Source organism: Corvus hawaiiensis, chromosome 16, assembly GCF_020740725.1.
Source record: "Corvus hawaiiensis isolate bCorHaw1 chromosome 16, bCorHaw1.pri.cur, whole genome shotgun sequence".
In the NCBI taxonomy this organism is placed as follows: domain Eukaryota; kingdom Metazoa; phylum Chordata; class Aves; order Passeriformes; family Corvidae; genus Corvus; species Corvus hawaiiensis.
Window position 1 is genome coordinate 11,966,215 of NC_063228.1, and position 25,488 is coordinate 11,991,702.

The 25,488-nt window shown below is 40.1% G+C and overlaps 1 long non-coding RNA gene across 1 annotated transcript in view; it reads right to left on the reverse strand.

Moving 5' to 3' along the window:
- Nucleotides 1-9,743: 9,743 nt before the first annotated feature.
- LOC125334526 overlaps nucleotides 9,744-25,488 on the reverse strand; it is a 191,334-nt gene continuing 175,589 nt past the window's right edge. Inside the window, exon 3 of the long non-coding RNA XR_007207161.1 lies at nucleotides 9,744-9,908. This is a non-coding gene — a long non-coding RNA (uncharacterized LOC125334526). The remainder of the gene's footprint in view (nucleotides 9,909-25,488) is intronic.

Genomic DNA, 25,488 nt, shown 5'->3' on the forward strand with positions numbered 1-25,488 from the left:
GTCACTAACTGTTGCATGCCAAGCGTTGAAGCACAAGCAGCCAACTCATACATGAGCAGAAAACTTTTTCTTCTCACACATATGCAATCAAAATCTAGCAAGACAGCTAATTGTAACGTAATCTTGTTAGTTCTATGTGCAAAACTAATTTTAGGTATGGTTGAAAAATGTGCAGAAGGAATAACAACAGGGAATTTCGGGTCCCTTCTGGGATTTAAAAGCCAGATCCAGTGGCATTAAACAAAGTATCATAACTACATTTTCTAAATCAAATAATTGGACTAATAAAGACATCTGGAAACAGTTGGTATCAAATGAAACTCAATTTGTGTTTCCCTCATGACCTCAATGCATGGCTGAAAGAGGGGCACTGCTGTTTGCAGCTCCAGTGCCCAGTGCTGGACACTTCAGGGGAAGCTGGGGAGAAGTTGCTAGGGATAATACTGGCAAATGTGTCTAAGCCTTAATAATAACACTGATTCAAGGTCATCACATTATTTAACGAGAAGAGATAGTTTTGTCTTTATTACCATATTAGGAACTGCATTTAACCCTTTTCTCATATTAGACTTGATGGTTGATGTTGCTCAGAGCCATTAAAAACTCTTGGTGCTCTCAGGGTCCTGGCAATGTCACCTCCCTGGCTGGATTTGCACTGTTGTTTTTATTATTTTGGGTGTGTGTGCTTTTTTTTATTTGGAGACAGATTCAGCTCCCAGGATGAGAGTTACGGTTCGAACAAGATTTATTCAGTTCAGTTTCACTGACTGACTTACCATGGCCAAAAAGTTTTAAAATTGAACACATCTCTTCAATTCAGAACTGCTTTGGTGGAATCTCAACAACTGCCAGATAACCATTGAACCATTGAGCTGCAACATTAACCATTGAACTATTAAACAAAGACTCAAAGGACGTGGGGTTTAGTGCACGGATCTGTTAATTAAAAGCAAAAAAACTGGATATGTAACAACTATATTTCTCCCTCATCTACTATATAAAAGGCTACTAACTATTCTTTGGAGCCCAGTTCTGAGGGCCTTTACAAAGGGAATAGAATAACCATGAAAGTAATATGAGCAGAAATCAACTGAACTAATAATAGAGCTGGCTTTTATGCATCAGGATCTAAGAAGAAACGGATAAATTTTAAAAGCATCTAAATTTAAGACAAGTAATTTAGTATACTTTGTTGTTCCTACATTGATTTTTATAATCTGAAATTTATCCTCTTTCCTCACAAGATAAAAAATAGGCACCTGTTAATAGCCTGAAATTTCAAAGTTTCATTGCCCTGGAGTACCAGGCTGCTCCTTGACAACTTCTCCATTAGTGTTCATAGGACTCTTTCCTTTTCTGCACAGAAAGAATCAGAACTCCAGGTACAAGATCAGACTTGTTTTGTAAGAGAGCTAAACTTCCACAGATCACTTAATCCTGTCAGCAGTAACACTCAAGAGCATACAGAGAACTATTCTGCGTATTATTTTTACATCTCTCCCAGCATCAAAACTTATGCAAGGGGGGAAAAACTGCAAATCTACAGGCAAAAGGAGAAGTCATGTTCTGCAACACATTAATAGTTCAAGTGCTACTTGAAGATGATTCATTCACCTTAGGTTTTGACTTCACATTCTCTAGAGCTGTCAAAAGAGACTGCACTGTACATCAAGACTCATTTCAAAAATTCAACAGCTGCTTAAAGTGATTAAAAAAAAAGAAAAAAGATAAAAAATGCAACCACTGCTTCCCTGTTAGTAAAGCAGATAACAGTCTTTCATAAGATTACTTTATCCCATATGCCCAGCCTTGTCAGATTCATAATCCTCTCTTTGTTAGGTACAGGATAACATCTACTTACATTGCCAAATTCCAAGCCAGCACCATGAGGCTGGGGCTCTTCTCACGCAGCCTTCAAAGCCTGGTCAACAGCAAGAGCAGGTGCAACTCCTACGAGCTCTGCTCAACACCTTCCCTCTCCTGAGACTGCCTTCCATAGTGCCCCGACACTGGTGTTAAACAGATCCCACATCAACACATCTGAGGCAACTGACTGGGATCAAATCTATTTCCTGCCCTCAGCTTTGCTCACTTATCTCAGTTTTGCCTGGATGTGCTGGTGTTCTCCTTGCAAGCATGCTCTGTACTTTGTTGACACTCTGGGCTCTACAGCACCTAAATAAAGAGAGCAAACATTTCCCCTCTCAGAATCTCAGGGTCCTGCCCATGGCCACTCACAGCACCCTTTCCTGCATCCTGGCCCTGACACCGTGGAAAAGTACAGAAGGAAGGGATTCTTATTAAGGCCTGTGACCTGCAGCTTTCATTAGCAAGACACTGAAGGAATTTAAGAGGTTTAACAATTCTCATAGCACACGAATTATACCTGTACACACTCAATTCACCTTTGAAAAGAGAGACACCGTAACTGTACAGCCTAGAGACACAGGCTGGATCAAACAATGTCAGGGAACATGGTACTGCTTAAGTAAAATTTAATGAAAAATATGAGCCTCAAGCTAAACACAGGAACCTGTTATCATCTCGAAAAAATGGAATGCTAGGAGTTAAAACAGTGCAGTAGAGAACTTCTGGTTATTTGTTTTAAATGTAACAAAAGGCAGAAGACTTCAAGAATGGCATCTAGTTGCATGAAAAGAGGAAGAAATGAAGAAATAATTTAACTTCTTTCCTGTGGAAGATAAGGCAAGTAAGACAGACTTTTCAGTGAAGACTTGCATGATGAAATCTTGGGGGAGCAGTCCTTCATTTGGGCTTGGTAGTAAAGAACTGAATCTAGACAGTCGTCTCCATTACCAAGTCTTCCCCAGAACTGAGCAGCTTTCAAAAACTCTCAGTTTTTGTCTACATAAAACTACTAATGATAAAAAAAAATGAGGTGCCAGAGTAAAACAACAAAATTGAGCAGTTCAAGCTTGGAAAAGCAAATATTGATGCTCCTGACAGAAAAAAAGGAATTAACTTGAGATGACATCAGCTCTTTTGCTGCCTCATAATATGCAAAGCCAGCCCCTTTGTCCACGTAGCCTTGACTGTGCACACAAGATCTGTTAACTTCAACTCTTTACACTCTAAACTCACATTAACTTCAGCAGGGCTTTTATCTCCACAGATATAGTATTCTGGCAATAAAGATTGCAGTTCAGAGTTCCGGGCTTCTGATGACTCCAGTAATGTATATATTAAGCTTGGGAGTCGTGTAATTCTTTGTAGGACTGGGACCCAATATTAAAATCTCTTCATGAAAGAGAGAGTTCCTTCCTGTGTTTTTATACCAGAACCACGATCTTAACTGCAGCTTTTACAAGCCACTATAATTCAAAATTCAACTTCCCTAGGTTGCAGCTTTTTTGTATTTTACTTTTGCTTTTCATTTCACATGCCCTGCACAATCTACAGTGAATATGAACAACCATGTTTGCCACAACAAAGAAAAACAGAAAGGCACCCTTTTCTGCAAGGCGACCATTTCTACCTGGATTGCCATTGATCCAGTGATATTTTTTCGCATCCATCCCTCCAGATTTATTCTTGAAAAAGCGATAACCAGTCAGAAGAGTTATCACCTTGTCTCTTTGTGGAAATGCATTGCCACCCGAGCCACAACTCATACAGCAAATATCAAGGCCAGCAGTGGAATATCTCTGAAACTAAGAGGTAGGAACATTTCACCTAACGACAAAACAAAATCCACAACAAAATCCCATTACACGTTCCTTGCTGAGATAGGTTTTTTCCTAATAATTTTTGCTCCAGAAGCAATTGGAGCCCGTGTTGCTCACACCTGCATAATGAAACAAATCAGACAAAAACTACTCCTTCCTATCGCTGTTATTCATCCACAACACGCATTATGGATCACCACGTTTCAGCAATGTGCTCTGTGTTGAACATTTGTTTCAAATGGGAATAGCTAAACCAAAATCAAAGGAAAGTGTTATGTCTTTGATGTAGTTCCATACATTTGTTATGCTGCGAGGGCTAAGGCTGCTAGACCCAGCTGATGTCAACGGATTGGCTAAATCCTCTTTCAGACTTTGTGGAAGGAACAATTAAATCCCTGTAGATACGGCCACAAATGCTTTAGTGATGCCACATTTTTCCAGCTATTCCACTGTCTGGTTTGTTCCCATTGTGCTTCTGGGAGAAGGCCTAAATAAAAGAGCTGAGACCAGGATCCAGAGATAAGACAAAGTGAGCTCTTCCAAGAAGGATGGTTAATCACTGTAACAAACTGGGGTACCTGAGCAAGGTGACTTCCTGGTTTTTCTTCCCTTCTGTGACCGAAAAAGCAACACCACATGCTGTCTGTGGGAAGAAATGTCCCTGTATCTGACCACAAGATACCAAATTTCGGTGATGACTTCAGACAAATAATTAAGTCTTTAAACTATGAAATGTGTAATTACATCAGAGCTCACCTAAAACTTATAGAATAAGACCAAAATATTTGCCAGCATAATATCTGTCATAGTAAACATGAATATTTTCCAGGGTAGAAGGAATTTGGAGCTTGGGAACCTGTAAACTCTTCAAAGGCAGACGAGCTCCTGTCAGTGACACAGCATTATGAGGGGTAGAAAAAACGAAGAAAAAACCCAAACAAACCGACAAAAAACCCCAGCAAGCTGTGTAGGCTTTTCTAGGTGGAAAAAATAATAATTCACACAAGTGGCATAATTGTGTATAATATATAACCACAGGAAATAACTACTTTGCCATGTTCATCCATTCAGAAAGGAGAAAATGGAAGTCACTCAAGCTGATCCATTTTAGACTTGCACAGACTGCCTCCTGCTACAGCAGCTCTGGTTTTGTGCTGCCAGCTGCGAGTGCTGCTAAAGCACCGCTCTGAAAGCTGGGTTTAATTCGGGCACGTGGAGCCTGTGCACACTGCTGCAAATGAAAAATGCCTCTCCCACGCAGCGCTGCATTCAGCATTCAGAGGGCTGGAAATATTCCGGCTCCAATGTGAGAACCACTTGTGCTTCCTCAAAGAGGAACACCATGGGGGCACGTGATATAAGGAATGGTTTAGTTCAAGTTGATTAGGCTCCCCTGGTCATCCTGGAAAATGGCACCAGAATAAGGGGGGAACTCGAGCTTACAAAAGATACACAGCAAAAGAGGAAGAAAAGTTAAAGCACATGAAAAACAAATATGTATTGACAAATATTTTAAGAAAGCTAATATATAAAAACACGATTTCATTTTTGGTTTGGTTTGTTTGGACTTTTTGTTTTTATTGAGTGAGTTTGTTTGGTTCGGTTTTGTGTGGGTTTTTTTTTTTTTTTAATACAACTTCAGGGATATTTTGTTTCACTCCAACATAGAACCAAGCCAATTTTGAAGTGTAAAAATCCTTCATACACGGAACTTCCTCTACCATAGAGCTCTTGTCTGGAGTATCACATCACTTCACAGTGCTTCAGAGCTTGGGATCTCACTAGAGCATCCAGTAAAGGGATTAAATGGATCCATTAAATGGAGTTGGTTTTGGTGCTTCATAATCCTATCTAGACAATCAATACACACTTGCTTCTGACACAACTACTTTGTTACAGAGTCTGCAACTGCTTTTGCACCAGGGCGATATTACCTACAAATGCCTCACTCACTGAAGCATTTCTGCAACTCAGGCGTAGCTTGTTAGGAGCGTGTTGATCCTGGCCCACAGTCTGCAGAAAATCCTGCCAGTACTTGTAGCTTTCTCCATGACTTTCGTACATTTAAAGCCAGAAATCGCTGAGCAACACTGCCAGGAACTCGGTCAAGATCAGCTTGAAGGTCTGGATTGCCAAGGGTTTTATTTTTTTTCAGTGCAATTTTAAAAGGGGAATTTATTATCTAGTATTTTTAAGCTAGTGGGGGTTTTTTTGTTTGGTTGGTTTTTTAAACAGCTTTTTTTATTTTCTTAAATAGAATTCTTGCAGAGGAAAATATCTTTTGCAGAAGACATTAAAGGAATAATAATTTAATTTTATGTGGTACTATGATTTATAATAAAATTTAAAAAGTGCTCTTGATGTGGGAGCAGTTGAGCATGCCATAACAGGCACACACTTTCTCAACAGTGATCAGCATGGCCTGATAAAAACAGTTCCTTTACACACAGAAAGAATGAACTCAGGAAAACAGCTAGGCAAAACAATAACCTTTAAGTTATGTACCCACAGGAGAAGTAAGGAGAAAAAAAAAAAGACATCATCTCTCAGATAGTTGAGAAACAATCTGATTGTACTGCAGATCATTTGCAATACTTTGAAGAGAGGGTCATTTGGGCAATAGCTCAATGTATTGAAAGAATTAAGATGAGCAAAGAATGCTGTTTTGCTATTCTTGTAATGCACAGTTCTCCATTTGAAACTCCCTCTGAAAAACATTCACTTGTAGCTGCTCATAGCTAATGCATCAGCAAAATCCTGCAACATTAAACAACGTGGAAGAGAGGATCAACTTCCCTCCCTTGAGAAACATTTTTGGTGGGTGCGGTGGGAGAGTCCCTTTCAAAGCTATTTAATACTTCAGTGTATTTACCACTTTAAAGAGGATTTCACTTCTAATTTTCTAACTCTGGAGGTGCAGTTTTTTTTAAAGCTGGGGACGTTCTGGCTTAGCTATCTTCTCTGCTACATATTTCCTACAGAAATTTTGACTTGGCTACAACCTCAAACCCTTTAAACACTGTGGCACTCGAGTGCTAATTCCTATTGCATAATCTGAAAGCAAAGGGGGTTCACATATGAGGAAGCAGATCCATGAGAATCTGGATCCTTATGATCTCTACTAACTAATGCAGGCTGGAAGGAGCCTGCTTTTCTGGTTTGTGAATTCTCAGTGTGTGCACGCTCACCAAGCAACAACATTTAGTGCTGAGCTCCCCTATGTACTAAAACAGCCACACCATCACGCACCTACTGCTTCTTGCCTGGAAAGAGGAATATTTCCGTCTTACCTTTCCAAACCTATTTTTTTTCCCCATGGCCACATCAAAGAAGAAAGCAGCACTTAAAGTGTCAGGTAGCACAAGGAATATCTCTCCAAACACAGATTCATTCCATTATAAACAAGCTCCTAGAGGTTGTTATAACACATTTTACTTAGTAAGTGGATGCCTTGGGATCACCAGATTAGTTACTGTGGATCACAAAAGTGATTAATGCCTATTACCCTTAAATCTGAAAATAATATCTTGAATTAAGAGGATACTAAAGTTAACCAGAGAATCATAATGTAACTCAGACTGGAGGGGACCCTCAAGATGTCATCATGATCCAATCTCCTGCTCAAAGCAGAAGTAACTTCACTGTTGGATAAAATTGTTCATCTTTGTTTCAGTTAAATTTTAACTTCTCTGAGGATGAAGATAATTTCTAAGTTTACTGAATATCCTAATAAAGTACATAAAGTGTGTAAATAGCCATGGGATTTTAACTAGAATTTATAAGTCAGAAGATTTTTTTCTGTGTAACAGTTTTGACCAAAAGACCTGACACTATCCCATACTTTGTTCTAGGTGTCTATACTGTCCTTTCAGGATTAACAAAAGAACAAAAAGAAAATTGCATCCTGTCTTAAGCTTCCAAATCTGTGCACATCTCTAATAATCTTATTTCATCAGATTTTCTTTATTTAGCTTTTAAAATTAAAGGTTTACTACAATTGCATAAATCAGAGGTATCTATTTTCCTTTTGCAACTAATCAACAATTGGATAAATCTGATGGAAATAGGTTTGTCTTACCATTTCTCTTTAGAAAGTTATTTTGCAGACAAAGAAGCACAAAACTTCTGCCATGCCACGAGTCTCTTTTCTAGAAAATGGAAGAACGTCCTATTGAAGCTGCATGGAAATGATTCTATTATATGTGAACCGTTTAGAGCACAGTGGTTTCCTAACAATTAGAGCTTTATGTGTTTTGTTCACAGCTTATATAAAAATTCTCAATAGACTATTTGCCCTCGTCTTCTCCCACAGAAAGTTTGAAAAGACATCAGTAAAGATTCTTTATGGCATCTAATTTATTCTCTTGAAATTACCTGCAATTCCTTAGTAAAAGAGACGTTTTCAAATGAATTATCTCTCTGCCAATTACAGCCTCTCTCATCATGTTCTGGCTCTGCAAGAGCACCAATATGACAACTTCTCCTAGCTAGGAAAAAAGGCAATGTGGTTTTTTCTTTTGGCAGTTTGATTTTGTTTCTAAATTCACAATCAGCCTTTGTGAACTGTATTCAGAACTCAGGTAGAAGTGCTTTGTTGTAGTCCTCTGTAATACACCTTTGAAGACCACAGAAGCGTGGAAACAGGGAGATGGTGGTGATCTCTCTCCCATAAAGCAGCTAATTACATGATCATCTTGAACTCTCTGAAGTCAATTACTGTAATTACTGCAACTGTTGTGTTGTCATTTTTCATTTGGAACAAAACTGTAGCATGAGAGAAAACTGCCAAATGTGGTGCTCCAGACTTCTCCCACTTTAGAGAAATGTGTTTAAGATGAAAGCTTCTGTCCAGCCCCTGAAGTGTCCGTGAGCTCGGGAGGCACACTCCCTTGTGACAGTGACCCTGCTGATGGGAGCCCCCGTGACATGGAGTGACATTCAGCACAGGGAGAAGGCTCAACTGCAGTATCTCAAAGCCAGCCCCAGCAGTACAGAGAGTACAGCAGAGGAGGCAGCCTGAGAGCCCCTTTCACTTGGCTGCTAAACTCCACTGTAGCAAGAAGAAGCTGTTCACCATCACCTCACACGTTCCCTTCCACACCCTTCTGCCAGGGACCCTGTGCAAGCAGGAGAAACTCAGCCATCACTGCAGGCAACCACTGATCCCCAACACAGAAAATCCCACCAGAGAAAAGCTTTTCCGTCCCCAAGAGGTTTTCAGGTGTTTGTTTAGCTTAAAACAAAGCTTGAATAAGAAAAACGTTATAATACAGGGTTAATCTCAGCTTCATCCTGATGGAACTATCTATCTGTCATACAAAGATAGGTATATTCTCCAGGAACTGCTTTTTTTAAGGGCACATACACAAGCTATTTCCTCACTACACTGAGGATGTCCAAATAAATCTCTTACAGGCAAGTAATAGGAAATATTTCAGCTTCAGATGACTACACTTGACTATTTCCCAACCTTCAGGAAAGCCAGTGAATGTCTAAAAGTATTAGCACTTTGAAAAGAACAAAGAGGAGTTTAAAAACACAGCAGTAACAACCTCTGCATTAGCCCTCTGTTCTAACTTCAAACACAGATTCTTCTAATACTCAGTACCACACAAAATGTGCCACACTGTATTGTGATTCTGAGTTTTGCCTCCTTGAAACAGGGTACAGATGGTGATATAGGCAGCAATTTTTCCGTGCTTTAAGGTGCCATAAATATTTAAAGCTCTCTCCTGTAACTGCCTACCTCAGGAAAGGCTGAGCAGATTCTCCAAGGAGCAATACTGAGACAGATAAACTGTGAGCCGTGCCCAGGGACCTGCAAGTCGCATTTTGATTTTAACACAGTGGTGGTCACTAGAAGTTTGCTGGAATGATGTACATAGGGCATGGCAAAAATTCTTTGAAAAACTGCTGCACAGAGCATCCTTTGTGCCCCATCAAGCCTTTTAAGCACTAGTCCTTATCCAGGACCAACATAACCTCCCAGGATAAGTGTGTCAGACCAGCACAGGCTATGCCAAGGCAGAACTTGGATTTGACACCACTCACCTTCAGCGTGTCAGACCGACTCCAGTCAATGTAAAGAGAGAGCCAGGCTAAAACCCTTGTGTCACAGTTCACTTCTTAGTCCCCATCTTCATGTGCAGCAGGTGTGTCAGACAGTCAGGATAAGGCAAGAGATGTCAGCAGGGCTTGGCTTGCAGATGGCATTGTCCAACACTAATAAAGAACATGATTTTGTAAGGAATTATAGAGAAACCTCAAAATTGATAGGTTTTTTTTGTGCTGACTTCAAGCAATTCAGGATTTCATGCTTAAAATCTCAAAGATAACACAAAATATTGAGGAAAAAAAATCAGAACCATTGCAAATTAACAAATTCTGTCTGTAATGTTAAATGAGGTAGGCAGCATTACCATTTTTCCTAAGAAAACTCAGGAACTTCATGGGGCTTTTTATGCTTCTGGAAGACACTGGCAAATAGAAGGGCTACTTTTTTGGTGGTGTTCCTGTCCTTATCTATATCACTCTTTTGGGATTACCTCTGTCTTAACTGCTAAAGAGAGCATGTGAACAGATAAGGAAAATGCAGCACTTTTAAACTGATATGCATGATAAAATAAATAGTTTTCATTCCACAGAGTTAAACATATTCCATGTTCTCACAATGCCTGCTTAATAGTTTTGGGACTGTGTGTGTGTTTCCCTTAGAAGAGAAAAGCAGAATGCACTACACCATTTTTTTCTCCTCCTGGATCTAATTATTCTCTAATTTAAATGCAAAGGCCAATCCAGGTTGCTCCTGAGACACTGTGAGACTCTATTAGGATCTTTTACATTAAGACTTTTTATGATAACGATTATATGATAAAGAGCATCTGGAGTCTAACACAATATTAACACTATTTCTTAAAGGTGTAACCCTATTTTTTCCCAATTTAACACTCACCTTGGCTGCACTTACACAGCCTAGCTTAAGGGAAGAGAATCTTCCAAGGAACCTCTATCAGTTATGGCAATATCAGAAAAGACTAGTACAGGGACAACACCAACTTTAACATCTGTTAGACAAAAAGTTCTGCATCTTCAGACTCAGTTGAGTTAATTCCCTTCTGTTCCAGTATCTTCTACACAGAAATCACCTGCTATTTTGCTTATGTAATTGGAAAACTAATATCATTAAAATCTTGAGACAGCTCCAACGAGAACTCCCCTGCACGTGTGCTGGAACACATCTTTTCATTGCAGCCCTTTGTAAAACCTCCACACCAAGCAGGGAGACACTGGTGAGAATTGTGCCTATTTGTTGTCCTGGGTTGCAGTGTATTCTATTACCATCCTCAGGAGCTGTTGGAATCAGGTGGGGCAGTGTTTCCTTGCCTCCTCCCCCCAGACTATCTTTCTGTTAATTGCCCATCATTGTCCTGCCGCCTGACTCAGAGATAACTCCCTCCGGACTATCTTCTGTTAATGAGCCTAATCAACACTTTGCCTCATGGCTCGTTACCCCATTGTGAGATGCTCCACCCAGAGGGAGGAACCAAGCATCCCAGCGTGGATATAATCTGAGGCTGAACACCAGAGACAAGGGCTTCCCACTGGATTTCCAGAGGACAGGAGCTCCACAGCCACCACTGGACTTCCTGAGGAAGAGCAGACTGTTTTACTACAGGATCACCGCTTCAGAGGACTGCAGCCACCATTCTACCAGACTGCTACCACCACCCTGCCTAACAGGGTGTCAGGTTGTACCTTGACTCTGTCAGTTTGACAGTGTTTTCTTTTACCTTTTTTTTCCCCTTTTCTTTAATTTCCATTAAATTGTTATTCTGACTTGGTGCCTCCCACTGGTTTGTTTTCAAACTAGTACATTTGTAAAACGAACAGAGCAGGGCATCTTTTGTGGGAGCCTTTTAGCTGTCCTGAGGAAAGCTGAACATATCCACGACCTCAAAAATCGGGGAGTCAGGTAGACCATAGGAAAGGTGAGGTTCTGTTTTCATTAAGCAGATTCCCCAGAGTCTGAGACCTTAAAGACCACACTTTGTTGTTGACTATCAGTTTGGGCTTTCACTCTACTGTACCGTATTACAATTCAATGGAAATAGATTATGCTGCATCAAAAACAATCTCAATTTTTTATTTATATGTAGGAAAAACCCCAGAATTATGATAAGGTTATGATCTCTGTCTGCACACTAGTAGCTTACAGATAAAGAAACAAAATATTCAAAGTAGGCAACAAAAGACAAAACCCAGGATTTTCACCTGCAGTGTTTAAAGCCCCAGAGGTGTATGGATTTATCCACAATTTGCTTCTTCATATAATTCTCTCATATATTTCATGCCACTGCACAGGTATCTGTGTGTGTACCTACTCAATTAACAGAGGCAAGCTCTTAGAAGATTAGATTTTGAAAGATCCAACTTCAAAAAGAGCTTGAAAAGCACAGTTTTTACTCTAGATGGTTGAAAAGGGCTAACTCCATTCCTTACTCTTTTTTTCCAAGTAGAGTAAAAACTTTTTGTTTCTCTTTTTGATGAAATATTAAACATATATGTAAAGGAAAGTATCAGGAATACTAAAACACTTTAAGAATTTTTTTCTAATCATTAGATTATAGAGCCTTACTCTACCACACTACTGCAACTGCACCATATCTGTAAAGAAAGCAGCAGGCTAAAAGAACAACAAAGCCACCTTGCTTTTTCCCATGCTGAGCTGTTATGGTTCATCTGTGCCTTTTTGCTTTACCAATAAACCAGCAATTTACATATCTATACCCTACCTGCCATATCAACATACACTTAGCACAAACAGAACTGTTCCACTGATTACTGAGTACAGTGTCCATATAGGAAAGCAAAGTGTTTTTCTGCATCCCTGTAGCTCTGAGATGAGCTCTATAGCCCACAGGTTACATTACAAGAAGAAAGACACTTTCCAATCTGAGATAGAGTTTCAATCTATAATTAACATACACACAAATGCCTCATTATTTCTGCACAGACTTGCAGAAGACATTTTAACTGCACATTTTTAACCAAGTAGGGCCTGCTAGTCTGCAAACTGAAGGACAATAGCACAAAACTTCTGTCCTCAGTGTTCTGGAGCTGAAAATACTCGCTGAGGCCACCCCTAACAAAGGAACCAAGCTGAGTACTTACTGCCATGAGTCTCTTGTCTCATGGTGCATCTTGCAATCCTCTTGATGTAAAACTAATTTACATGGTCTCAGGTTCTTGCTCCGTATTTGTATGTCTTATGTTCAGTGAGTGAAACCAATAATACCTATTTTGATTATTTTTCTAATGCTTTGTGAGGCTGTTCATACACTTCCTAAGAAACTACACATAACTGGGGAGGAGCAAGACTAGTAATCTCTTAGGAATACTTTCAAAGGGAAGGAGCTACCACGTGAGACCAAAGACTACAAAAATTGCTAAAATAAAATGTAAAATTTTGGTATCATTTCACTTAAATCAGCAGAATAAATTTTATTGGATTATAGGTCTAAATTATTTACTCAGCTTAGAGTGCTTCCATAGTCCAAGATAGTGACAGGAAAGAAAAAAAAACAAACCCTAAGCATCCTGACAATATCTGACCATCATTTAGATGCAGTCATTCTCTAGAGAAGTTAATGTAGCCTCAAGAAAAACAAGAGTGCTCAAATTTATGTTATAGGTATTCTTTACTTTCCAAAGTCAGAGCAGACCATTAAATGCGACTCTATAAAACCAATATCCAAAGTTACATTGCTTCTTAAAGAACAAGGATGGAATCTTGCTCTGGAAAAGGAAAACCCACCTTTTTTTATACCTTCCAATTTTTCATTCCACTGGGTGTCAAAATGAATATGAAACTCTTTCAGAAACCAGTTTTAACATACAACTAAATTGAAGCCTCAGGGTTAGAAGTAGGGCAAGGAACAGCATTATTAGTTTTATCTTTGGTTAAATCACTTTTTTGATAGGATTTCCTGACACTGAAAATTCGGATTTTTAGATGTGTTTTATATATGACTTGTCTGTTCACTATGATATTTACATAAACTACTTTTTATATTTATATTTAGAGGGAAGACACTAGAATAAGTAATTGATCTATGATTTATATTGTACTGTTGGAAGAATGACCATGCTTTATAAAGATTATAAGGGATATATTGAGAACAATTCCCCATTGCTCTCAATGTGTCCATTATAATCTAGGTGATTCAGGATTTACTATTCCATTGCCACCTATAGTTATAGACAATCTGCTTTCCTGCATTGTCCAGGACCTGGTTGATACTCTTTGACAGCATTCCTACCCTTAGGATTAATGAAATATCTGAAACAGGCAAAACAGATCTAGTTAATTTAACCAAGTGTTTCCTGACTTTGTATTTATTTTCACACTTGCAGGACTGTGCAGTTTCATGAAACAAAGCTATGTTTGTGTGATTTTGGTTCAGGATTTTTGAGTGGAGGAAAACTGAAGAAGTCAGAATGTCAGCTCTGTCATTCAGGATTCAAAATTGCCAGTGCAAAGCATGTGAAATTCTTTATATCATATGGTGATAGTCTCAGGCAGAAAATCTCAGAGAACTTTGCATACTCTTTTACCTGAAATGCTCATTATTTTTAACGTTATCTTTTTCAACAGTTTTTTCTTTCCTGCATACAATAAACTGCAAAGTCATCTAATTTAGGAATCAATTGTCAATGTTCTTGAAAAATTTTAAGGAGCTTTTTTTGTGTCTCCACTTTAACCCTGCCTGCTTAGGGAAGAACCGCAAAACCTAGAGAACCACTTCCCAAAGGGAAGAAAAGGCAAACCAATGAGAAGTACAGTAAAAGGTAGAGGCTCTGGCAGGGGACTCCCAGAGTCTGGTACATCCTTCAGGCAGTTGAGGGAAATCTGCATACCAGTGACACGTGTTTGACTGGGGACAGCCAGGCACAGCGATGACTTTCTCTGCCAGTCAAGGTGAGGTGATTCAAAGAGACATCTTTTTCTAATTGCACACCATTAGGAGTGGGGCCAGTGATAGGCTTAATCTTTCCCATACACGAGGCATTCTCCAGGTTTTGTCATTTCGGACAGTTTCTCATCTACAAGTGGCACATGGACTGAGTTCTAGGCTGGAAAGAGGCAAGATCACAGCTACGTTAAGGGGCTAAATCAAAGTCTGTGTTTAAGGAGTGATTATACTGTATTGAAGGTAGAGGCCAATGTATTTCTTTGGGTTTTTTAGCAAGTTACCAGTTGACTTCACGGAATCAGACCTCAGCATTTCAAGACAATCCCTCTCTCGTTTTCCTGTCTCCCTGTCCCTTCACAGCCCACAGTCTTCTGGGAAAATGATCACAGAATCACAGATTCCTGTAGGTTGGAAAAGCCCTCTGAGATCATGAGCACAAACCCATGTCTCCAAGTGCCACATCTACACCTCTTTTAAAACCCTGCAGGGGTTGACGACTCCACCACTTCTCTGGGCAGCCTGTGCCAGTGCTTGATAACCTGTTCAGGGAAGAAATATTTCCTAACAGCTAGTCTAAACATCCCCTGGCAAATCTTGAGGCCACTTCCTCTTGTCCTATCACTTGCTACTTGGTACAAGAGTCAGACCTATACCTCGCCTACCACCTCTTGTCTGGGTGTTTTGGAGAGTGATAAGGGCTCCACCACTATCCTTTTCTCCAGGCTGAGGAACCCCAGCCTTCTCAGCCGCTCCCCACTCCCCATGCTCTAAACCCTTCGCCAGCAGCACTGCTCTTAGGCAACAACAAACTCTGAAACAAGATACATAATTATTAAGACCAAAAGGGATCATTCAACCATTTTACCCTGATCTTTCACAAGCCATGTCAAATATTTTTCACCAGTTTCTCATACACTGGAGCTTAGTAATTTGGTTTTGATTAAAACAGGCCATCTAGTAGATGTACACATGGGAAAAACTGAACAGCTCTATTAAGGGATAGCAGTGCCTGAACAGTTAGTAAGCCTTGTTGTTACAGTTGTGATTTACTTCTAGTCAGAGCGTTTCCAGTTTTAATGACAACTCCAGTTTCCATGGCTCTGTGCTACAGTGACTGTAAGTAGATGTTTCGAAAGCAAAAATTCATTTAGGACCACAAAATAAATGCTACTGCTATAGGATTGAACATCATCTGACATGTGGCTAAACATGCCAGTGGGATGGAGCAGCTTTGGGTAGTGGTAGTACAACTCCTGGCATTTCTTACTACATGGGATTACACACGTGTACAGCAAATACCTAACGATTCCTCGAAGAAAACAAGCTGAACCTCTATACACAGCCCTTATACACAAAGTATGGCTTCTGCTTGTGGATGCCATCAGTCTGATACAGATTTAAGCAATTTATGCTGTGGTACATTTCCAAAGTTGCTGGAGACCACTTCATTACACAGACCATTCCAATTGCCCTGTAATCCTACCAGAACTACTTTACCCTTTAATGATACTACAGCAAACCATGTTGTTGCTTGGTCCTGCCTTTATTAGACCCTAAAATAGGAGACCTTTTTGTGTATTGAGAAACCTTTGTTCTTTGTGTGTTGTTTATTCAATTTTAAAATAAATGAAAACTAGATTGGAGTAGTGTGATACACTACTTTATTTTTTGGTTGAGCACAGCTAAGACTTTCATTTCACATTAGCATGCAGAGAATAACCCTCTTTTGCAGAGCAGTCACTGGGTAACAATTTTTTTTAAGCATGGGCAGTCAAAGTCCAACCCCAAGACTGCTGTGCATTTACTAGTATGAGGGTGTATCACTTGTGTGTGCCCCTTTCGATGCCAAGGGTAGGAAAAAAAGGGGTTAACAAGTAGCAATCATGTAAAGGAAGCCCTTGCACTTAATAATGCTCCATAAAGACCACGCACAGGGCTTTAGGTGAAGGAAGATTTTACAGATAAGAGCTTAATACCCAACAACCTAAAAACTTTCTGTCAGCAGGTCTAAAATGAAAAACAAAAAAATAAAAACCCAACACCAAGTTCATGAACTTCTTTCCTTCAGTGAAAGTAACAGATGGTTCATCCAGTGGCATAGCAGCTATTTACCTTTCCTTTATGGAAACAGTGGCTGACAAGTTCTCCCACAGCTGAACAGCTGCTTCTCAACTGCCTCTAACCCACAAGTTAGAGTGGCACCGGGGACTAATGAACAAAGATGTGATCAAAGACCTGTTGTCACAGCCACAGAACTTTCCTACAGACATCTGAAGGGTTTACTCCAGGTACCGAAAAAAGGACTGCTAACACAAGTGCTTGTCCTCTCCAAGCTAAACAGTCACTACCAAAGCACTGTGGAGTGGAAGATTAAAGAGGACAGCAGAGGACTTTCCTGGAAGGCCTAGAGAACAGCAAAATCTGAGAGGAGGAAATCTAGTCAGAAAGGGAAAATATTTGTTTGACACAGAGAGTAGAAGAAGAATCATCGAAGCTGTTTGAACCAATTTCTCAGCATTAACAAACTATACTGAGGAAACAAAGATTTATGGATATCATGGACATCCAAAGAAAATAGGGTTCGATCGGACATTCAGAGGTCCTGCAAGCACGCCACTTTTCCCTGATATTTTCTTTTCCTTTAGGACTTGTACTGACAGAGAATTCCTGACTGGTAACCTATTTCATTGCTTCTTTATCCTTAAAATTAGGGGGCTTTCACCAACATCTGGGCTGATACTTTCTTGCAAAAATTTACTGCTCGGCCATCCAAGTACAACACAGACTATTCCTTTCTCTCCATTTGAACACTGTTCTTATGTACTCTTCAGACTTAATAGTTCAAAATAAAAGCAGTCCTTGCTTTCTCAAACAAGCTCCCATAAAGGCAACTCAGCATTCTGCTGCAGCACATGTGGCCCAACAAATAATTAAATAATAAAGACATTTGCCCAGCCATGTCTCCTGGTGATTCTGCACGGACGTGCTGCCTTCATGCACTCTGGAGGGTGATGTTTTATTGTGGTATCAGACATGGAACTCAGAATTATTGATACTGAACAAGGGACTAAAGCTGCCAGGTGCCAAAGGTACCTGCAGATGTCTGTGACAGCAACGTGTGCCCTTCAGATCTTGGCTCTGCTGGCTCTGTCCTGTCCCTTTGCCTGAACATGGACAACAAAACAGAAAGGTCTTTTCTCCTCACCCACAGCAGGGGCTACAGGCAAACTACACTCCTCCTTGCCCTGATCTTCCCACTGTCTGCTACCACAGGGCACGAGTACATCCCTGCAGCTCCAGGTGAATGAGGGAACAGAGCTGCACACACGGGAGCCAGGCAGAAGCTGTGATTCCTGGCAGGTGGCTGTACTGAGGTGGCACCAAAATCATGAATTATTCAAACGTTTTGTCCATTAGTACCTAACATCACCTTGTTTTCTTCTCTCTTTAACAGCAAGAATTTCAAACCACCCATTACTTAAAATATTCCCAGAGCTTACAGAATTACTACAAATGTGTCTGATTGAATGCTACTACTACTAGATTATTCATTCTCCAGTTTGAAAAAATATTCAAAAAGAACCCTTATGACCAAAAACAAAGCTTTTTTTTCTTTTCATACTTTCCATCTAAAAATTTCATTGAAAATAACATTTGTTTTCTGCTTCTCATGTTTATTTGCTCTTTTGCTTAAGATTTTACTTCCATTTCACCTTCTGTCAAGATGGATGTTAAAATGTGGTCTGAGGTAAAATTTAATATGCACAATAAAATATACCGTGTACCTGAACAAAAAGTCACAGCACTAAAAATGGTCCAGTCCAGCAGTTTTCTAAATGATGTAGGAGAAAAATAATGGGGCAGAGTAGCAGAAGCCTGACCCTATCCCCATAAGACTGTAAGATTTATCACCTACATAAGCAGAATGCTACAGAAAAGGGATCTATTGACCACAGCAATAACTCACAGCCCCATAAAGCTAGCTGAGATGCTAGTCTGGTATTTGCTGATAGTACCTTTATTATGTGGCACTCTGATTTTTTTAAATAGCTCTGCTCAACAAGTTACTGTTTTTAATATTATGTACCACCTACTCTTTTTTAGAGCAGCCACTTATTTACAGTAGTGTTATTCAGGAGAGGGGGGAGCTGCAGGGAAGGATTTATAGGAATGGGGATTTACTGTTTGAATTAAAAACTGTGTTGTCGCAATTGTGGATTTCAGGAGAGGGGGAGCTACAGGCACATGCTATCCTGGCATAACAGAAATATTACTCAGACAGAAATATGTTTGCATAATACCTTGTATTTGAATAGAATATTTACTGGGGGAAAAAAAAAAAAGGCAGAAAACTGCTATCACTTCCAAGGCATGAATTGAATTTTTTGCTGTTTTGTGTAGACGTAGGGAAACACTCAGCTAGCTTTGTTTAGCAGAGCATTTCTTCAAGGGCTTGCAGAGCAAGGATCCAAGGTCCTTAAGCCATCCTCCAACACTGGAAGATGGCATGGAGGGCACTGTCACAAGAGGAGCTTGTGTCAGAGCCCTGAGGGCAGCGCTCTGGGGACTCCTGCTGCTGGGGTGGCTCTGAGTGCTGTGACAAGAGCTGTGACAAGAGCTGTGAGAACCTGGCTGTGGCCACGTTTAACTCAGCCCATCCGTCCTTGAACGCCATCTGAGCTCCACCTGTGCCAGCCACTGCGCACCCCCACCAAGGGCTCGGCACCCTAACCCATCCCTAGGATGATCCTAGAGAAAGGTGATTTTCTTCCCTCAGCCTTCACCTCTAATGTAGCTATTTTAGCGTGGCAAGAGAGTCTAAAACATGCACGATGGACTGGAGAAACAGCCCTACTCTCTATTTCTTTCTCCATCTTCAGACATCTTCCTGCATTCTCTCAGGATTTAAAAGGAAATGTAACACCTTTTAGAAGTCCTAAGCAATCACAAGTTGTAAATAAAACATCTGTTCATCTTTCTTCAAAAGTTATTTCAATTATTTGTTACAGAGACTGGTGCAAGTACCAAATACTACAGAATCCTAACTGAGGGAGCAGCAGCTTTATCCAAAAGGATTCCTAGATTTAGCTGCACGAAAATATGCTATCAACAAAGCACAGTTGAGGACATACTCTAAGCAAGGACAAAGAAAGTGACAGAAGTGTCAGCAGTTCAGTGGAAGCTGAGTCCTGGATCCATTCCTCAGCTCGTGTTCTGCTCTGAAATTATTTTACTTTTCTACACAAAGCTCTACTTTCACTGCTCCTTTGAAAGAAAGAAAAGCACAGCAACAGGATGAAATAAGTAAAGCGCCTCTCTGACTAGCAAAAGTAGACTACTTTCTAAATTAGGAACAAAACCATTTTCATTTCTAGTGTGTCCTGGTTGCACACATTTTGATTTCCTCCCAAATGTTCTGTGCAGTTATCTTTACCATACACCAGTAACCCTCGTCAAGAAACAAACCCCGGGCTCTATTCTCTGAAACTCTGAAGATCCACTTGACAACACAAGTCATGTGCGTGAAAAGATCGATGCTCACTAAAGGGTGACGTGCAGCTGAGTAAAGGCCCCGTTTTACTTTGGCCTATAACAAGGTTTGAGACCAAAATATCGTTCAGCATAGAGGTTCATATTTCACACCAAAAAAAAAAACCAAACAAACCAAAAGGAAAAAAAAAAACAAAAAACAAAAAACAAAAAAACAAAAAAAAAAAAAAAAAAAAAAAAAAACAAACAAAAAAAAACCACAAAAAAAAAAAACCAAACAAAACCCCACAAACCAGCAACTGATCTTTGTTCATGAAAATATAATTGCCTCTGGTAAAATCAAGTTACGTAATTAGAACAACAGAGAATAATTCTAGCACACAGGGTCCATCTGTTGCCATGTGCATAAATTCTCTATGACTTGCCAAAGTAATTTATCCACCCAGAACACACATCCAAGCTGGCCAATATCTAGTACTGAGCAGAAAGGAAATTTAAAGAAAGGCACATCATTTATCATTACAGACAGCTCAGCAATATTGTGAACAGGGAGCACAATTTCAGTGGAGGGGGAAGAGGGAGTGGGAGAATGAAGATTGGAAATGCTTGCTGAGCTCAGAGCCTGCTGTAACAGCTGCCTGACATCGGGATCTCAAGGGCTACTTCCTCTGAGAAAAGAGGAGCACAGAAAGCCGTGTCTTACCCATTCAACCCTGTCCCAACACATATTGTAATTCAATGAATTGCTATTTTGTGATGGAAAAACTTGCTGTCGGAAAATTTTCGACTGCCCTTGCATAGCTTGAAGTAGAATTTAATGTGAAGAATAAACAAACTCACCACTCTATGGCAGTCTTACATTAAGCCTGAAGCCTTCCAAAAGTAACAGTTAGAAAAAGCCCACTTTCACATGCTGAATGTAACATCCTACCCTTTCCTCTCCGCACTTAGAGGAGTCCTTGGCGTGGGGGCTCGATGCAGTTATAGAGTACAAAACCTGTCTGCCAAATTTTCAACACACAGTTCAGCTTCTGAGGCCCCAAAATGCCAAGGCAAGAGTATATTTTTAGGGAAAATTTCACTGTGTGGAAACCCCATCTTGCTCAACGAATCAAGTTTATATCGGACAATATACTGACACAAACTTCACCCTACAGAATCTCATTTTACATTAAAATTATAGGAGGTTTTAGCTCCTGGTATCACAAAAGTAGTCCTGAATCCATGAACAAGCTGTAAACAGCGTCTTTGTGAGGCTTCAGGCTCCCCAGATCTTATACACAAGACAGCATTCTGTTGTTCTTGATGATGCATCAACAGTGATGCCCAGTGAGATACTTGGAGGCAAGGAGGAGGTGAGACAGCTCCAGATAGAAAAGGTAATAGGAGCTGTGGGGAGTAAATTTTACTGGAGGCAGATTTTAAACAAGTAGTTTGGGAGATGTCTGTATTTTCAGGTGCTATTTCAACTGAACTGCCTCCAGCAGTCCTGGATGAAAGCACGGTTGCAAAGCTGCTGGATGCAAGCCCTGGTTAGTCTGTTCCTACCACACTTTAAAAGTCTTATTCAACTTCCTAAGTGAGCACAGACCCTTCTGCTTCCCCCTCCTTTCGGAGATGCTCTGGCAGAAACAACCCTTCTGCCTACACTGAGACACTTTCACCTATACTGGGTTTGAGAGGGAGAATCAGCGATGGTGTGACTGTGTGCACAGTTGGGGATACAACAGAAGTCTATTCTCCTCCTGCACATGTGCCAGAGAAATGTGTTTTCAGTTCTTCATTTCTGGGAGCTCCTTGACTTTGCTGTTTCGGTTTCTGAGACACAGCAACAACACAGTCATTTCTCTGCCATGGAGCTAAGTGCAGAAAAATCAACCAGCTGCACAAGAAAAATTAGATTATTAAAATGCATGTCTTCAGTCACGCTGGAAAACTTAAATAACTCCACAGTAAATATTTTAATTACCATGAGATCCTGAAAGTCTACAGTACCATGCTCAAAAAGAGACAACAAATTAAGGACCAGAAAAAAAAAAGGAGGAAAGAAAATCAGAACCCAAAAAATATTCCAACAGTGCAACAACAAGGGACATACTACTAATCAAATGTTTCCCTACAAGGTAAAATAAAAGGGCCCTGATTGTTCCCAAACCAGTATCTGCCATTGCTGACAGATAAAAGCCATTGTCTGTTATCCCTCACATGCCAGAAGTATCTCAGGAGCCGAGATGACATTTCTCTCCTAGTTACCATCAACCTACATCCAGCAAAATGCAATGCTACTGCTTATTTCTGATCAAGACGGCAAATTAAGCCTGACCACCTATCTGCCTAAAGTTCAGGCAATTCCACTCTTAAGATCAGAAAGATGTGTTTGTACTGAAAATGTTGTTTCCTTACTAAGGGCATTTTATGAGAACACATTTGACCAACGAGAGTTGAGTCAATCTGATTTAAACAAAACCAAAAAAAACCCCAACTGAACAAAAAAAACCCAAAACAAAAACAACAAAAACCCACAAACAGACAAAAACAATAACAAAACCAGAAAAACACCATAAAACTCAAAAAACAATAAAAAATTTAAACAAACAACAACAAAGCACTCCCCCGCTCCCCTAAAAAAGTAAAATAAATCCCAACCAAAGGAAAAAGTAAAACCAACCTCAAACCACAAAAAGAACTCATAGCTCTTTTCCTCACACCTCGATTCCTTTTTCAATGGGATATTCACACACCTGGTTAATTTAGAAAAAATTAAGCTCAGAACACTGCTACTGGCAAACAATAAAACTGTTCCTGACCCAAAGGAACGTTTAACCCGATGGAGGCAGAAATGGCCTACCAAAAAGACAAAAAAGGAAGAAAATATTTGTTTGTGAGTGGCTTTCATAGAGAGTCAGAGATCAGCCTGGCTTTTCCTGAAATAGGCTGCAAGTTTTCACACCACTGACGCTTTGTTAAAGAACACATGGAAAGGTTCAAACTGAAGTAACGCCTGAAACGAAATAACTTGACACCGTGTCTGGACGGTGTTTTAAAGAGTTTGCACAGTTCTAGTTAGGACTCTTTCAGCCATGTTTGCTGTCTGAAGGGTGATTAAATGACGTTTTTTAAAACATGAAGTATTGGCCATTTTGTGTTTCTGGTGCCATCCTTTTAAATTTCATGAGAATGGAATGAAAACAACCCAGACCGGTTTTGTCATTCCTATCACTACCCGTACTTCAGTTACCCAACATATCACGCTTATTCATGCAATACTTAAATGGGATGATTTTAATAAGGGTGGGTGAAAAATTGTCAGAGAACTCTAATTAAGGCAAAGCAGTGAGAATCCCAACTCATACACACACGCCAAGCAAAAGATCATTTTGCAGGGGGGTCTTGTGCATGCCTTCATGAAACAACCATTCCAAGGGCTGAATCTGCACCAGGGCTCGTGTCCACTGTCAGGGCAGGTCTGAAAGGGTTCAGACAGAAAAGGCTCCTGTCAGAAACCAGATTTACTTTAAAGAATCACACTGTGGATCCTCAGGCTGGAACCACATTAGTGCTCATTAGGGCCAGGTCTCTCCCAGAAACATGTACAAAATGCCATCCCCATCACACCTATTAAAGGTAACTCATTTATTTTGTGTATATCAAAGCAGGGCTTGGCCTTTTAGTCCTTGTCAATAGTGCAACTTACACTGTGCTATCCGAAAGCCACACAGAGCCAACATCCTTTCCATGTTATTAGAGGGAAACTGGTGCCAGTCAACCTAGGACAGTGCAGAGGCTGAGCTCTAGCTCAGGAATTTCTCAGCCACTGACACTTTCATAACAGAATTAATTACTGCTCTATACAGCCCAATTGACAGAAACCCTGGGCCCTTTGACAGCGACATGTCAAAATACAATTCAGCGTGGATGTAGTAACACATACTGAAACTGGCCTCAACTAGAAGTACATCAAACATCAACTTTAAAAAAAAAAAGAAAAAAAAAAGCAAACCTTCTCTCTAGGGCTCAGTCACATTTTTATTTTCATTAAAGAACAGTCCGCTGAATTTCACCTAAAATAAATATATTGGCAAAACAAGTCATTAATCTATTCTAATGTAAAATGCACAAGTCTAAGCTAATGAATATTTGAAATAAAGGGAGTAAATTTAAATTATTCCTACAGAACCTACAGATGTTGTAGGCAGGCTCAAGCATATGTGTTCAGTTTAGTCATTTTACAGAGTGAACAGCCATAGATTGGCTGAGCTGGAAAGTTAATTTTTATTTATTATGTTTAGCCCTAGCATATTTGAGCACAAACTCATTCTCTTTGCATTGGATATAACTGAAATCATAAACGGAGATGCAGGAAGTCCTTTGTTCTTTATAATGATCCTAGGAACAAACACAAGAAGCTGTTCTGCAGGGAAGACTCAGACTCTTAACAAGCACAGCTTTTGCACAATAATGCCTAAAAACTAGAAATGAAAGAGGGGCAGTATTTTAACATATTTTCAGAACAGATTACTTCTATAAATGTGAATTGCTGCAGCTATCTGATACAAATTTTGGCAGATTTTTAACAGACCAGATGTCCACAATAAAATGTTATTTAATGTATCAATGAACAGTTTCCAATATGCAAATCACTCAGTTTCTGCAAACATCTTATGGACAACTGCCAATATGATGGGTGTTTGTTTCAGTAGAGCAGAAGTGGCTGTAGAGAGTCTTGGGTTTCTGGTAAAACACCACTGAAAAATCATTCATTTCAGAGTAGTGTGCAAGGAACGTGTTTATTCCTAGCCAATAGTCTAAAACCATAATAAAGTTAAGTTATAATAAAACTGGGAATAAAATCAACAATGCCTTCAACAGCAGGAAGTTGAAGCAAGAAAAAGTAAATTATCCACAGGATGCTTAGCAATTGCTTTCCACATAAATGGTGTGAGGTGGCAGGTTCCTAAGTGCTCTGGTGCTTTGCCTTGCTTGGTTTTAAGGTTGCTTTCTGTGACCCCCTGGTGCTGACAGGCCCAGTGACACCAGCCAGCGGAGCAGCACGGCTGGCGTGGTGACAAACTCGGTTTCAGGTGCAAGAAAGCACCTTGGTGTGTTACATCCCATGGGCAGAGCATTACTCAGGGCTAGGAAAGGCAGCTGAGGCTGGAAATCCTCTCCTCCACATCCTCTGAAACATCAACAGCCACCCCATCCTTCCCACATAGCAGGGCCTAAGGCTAAGCACGTCTTTGATCCTTTGATAAGGATTTACAGCTCCATCCCTCTGTCTAGGCTCTTCCATGTTAGTTACTATTTTCTCATTTCCTTAAACAATTGAAAAAATTCAC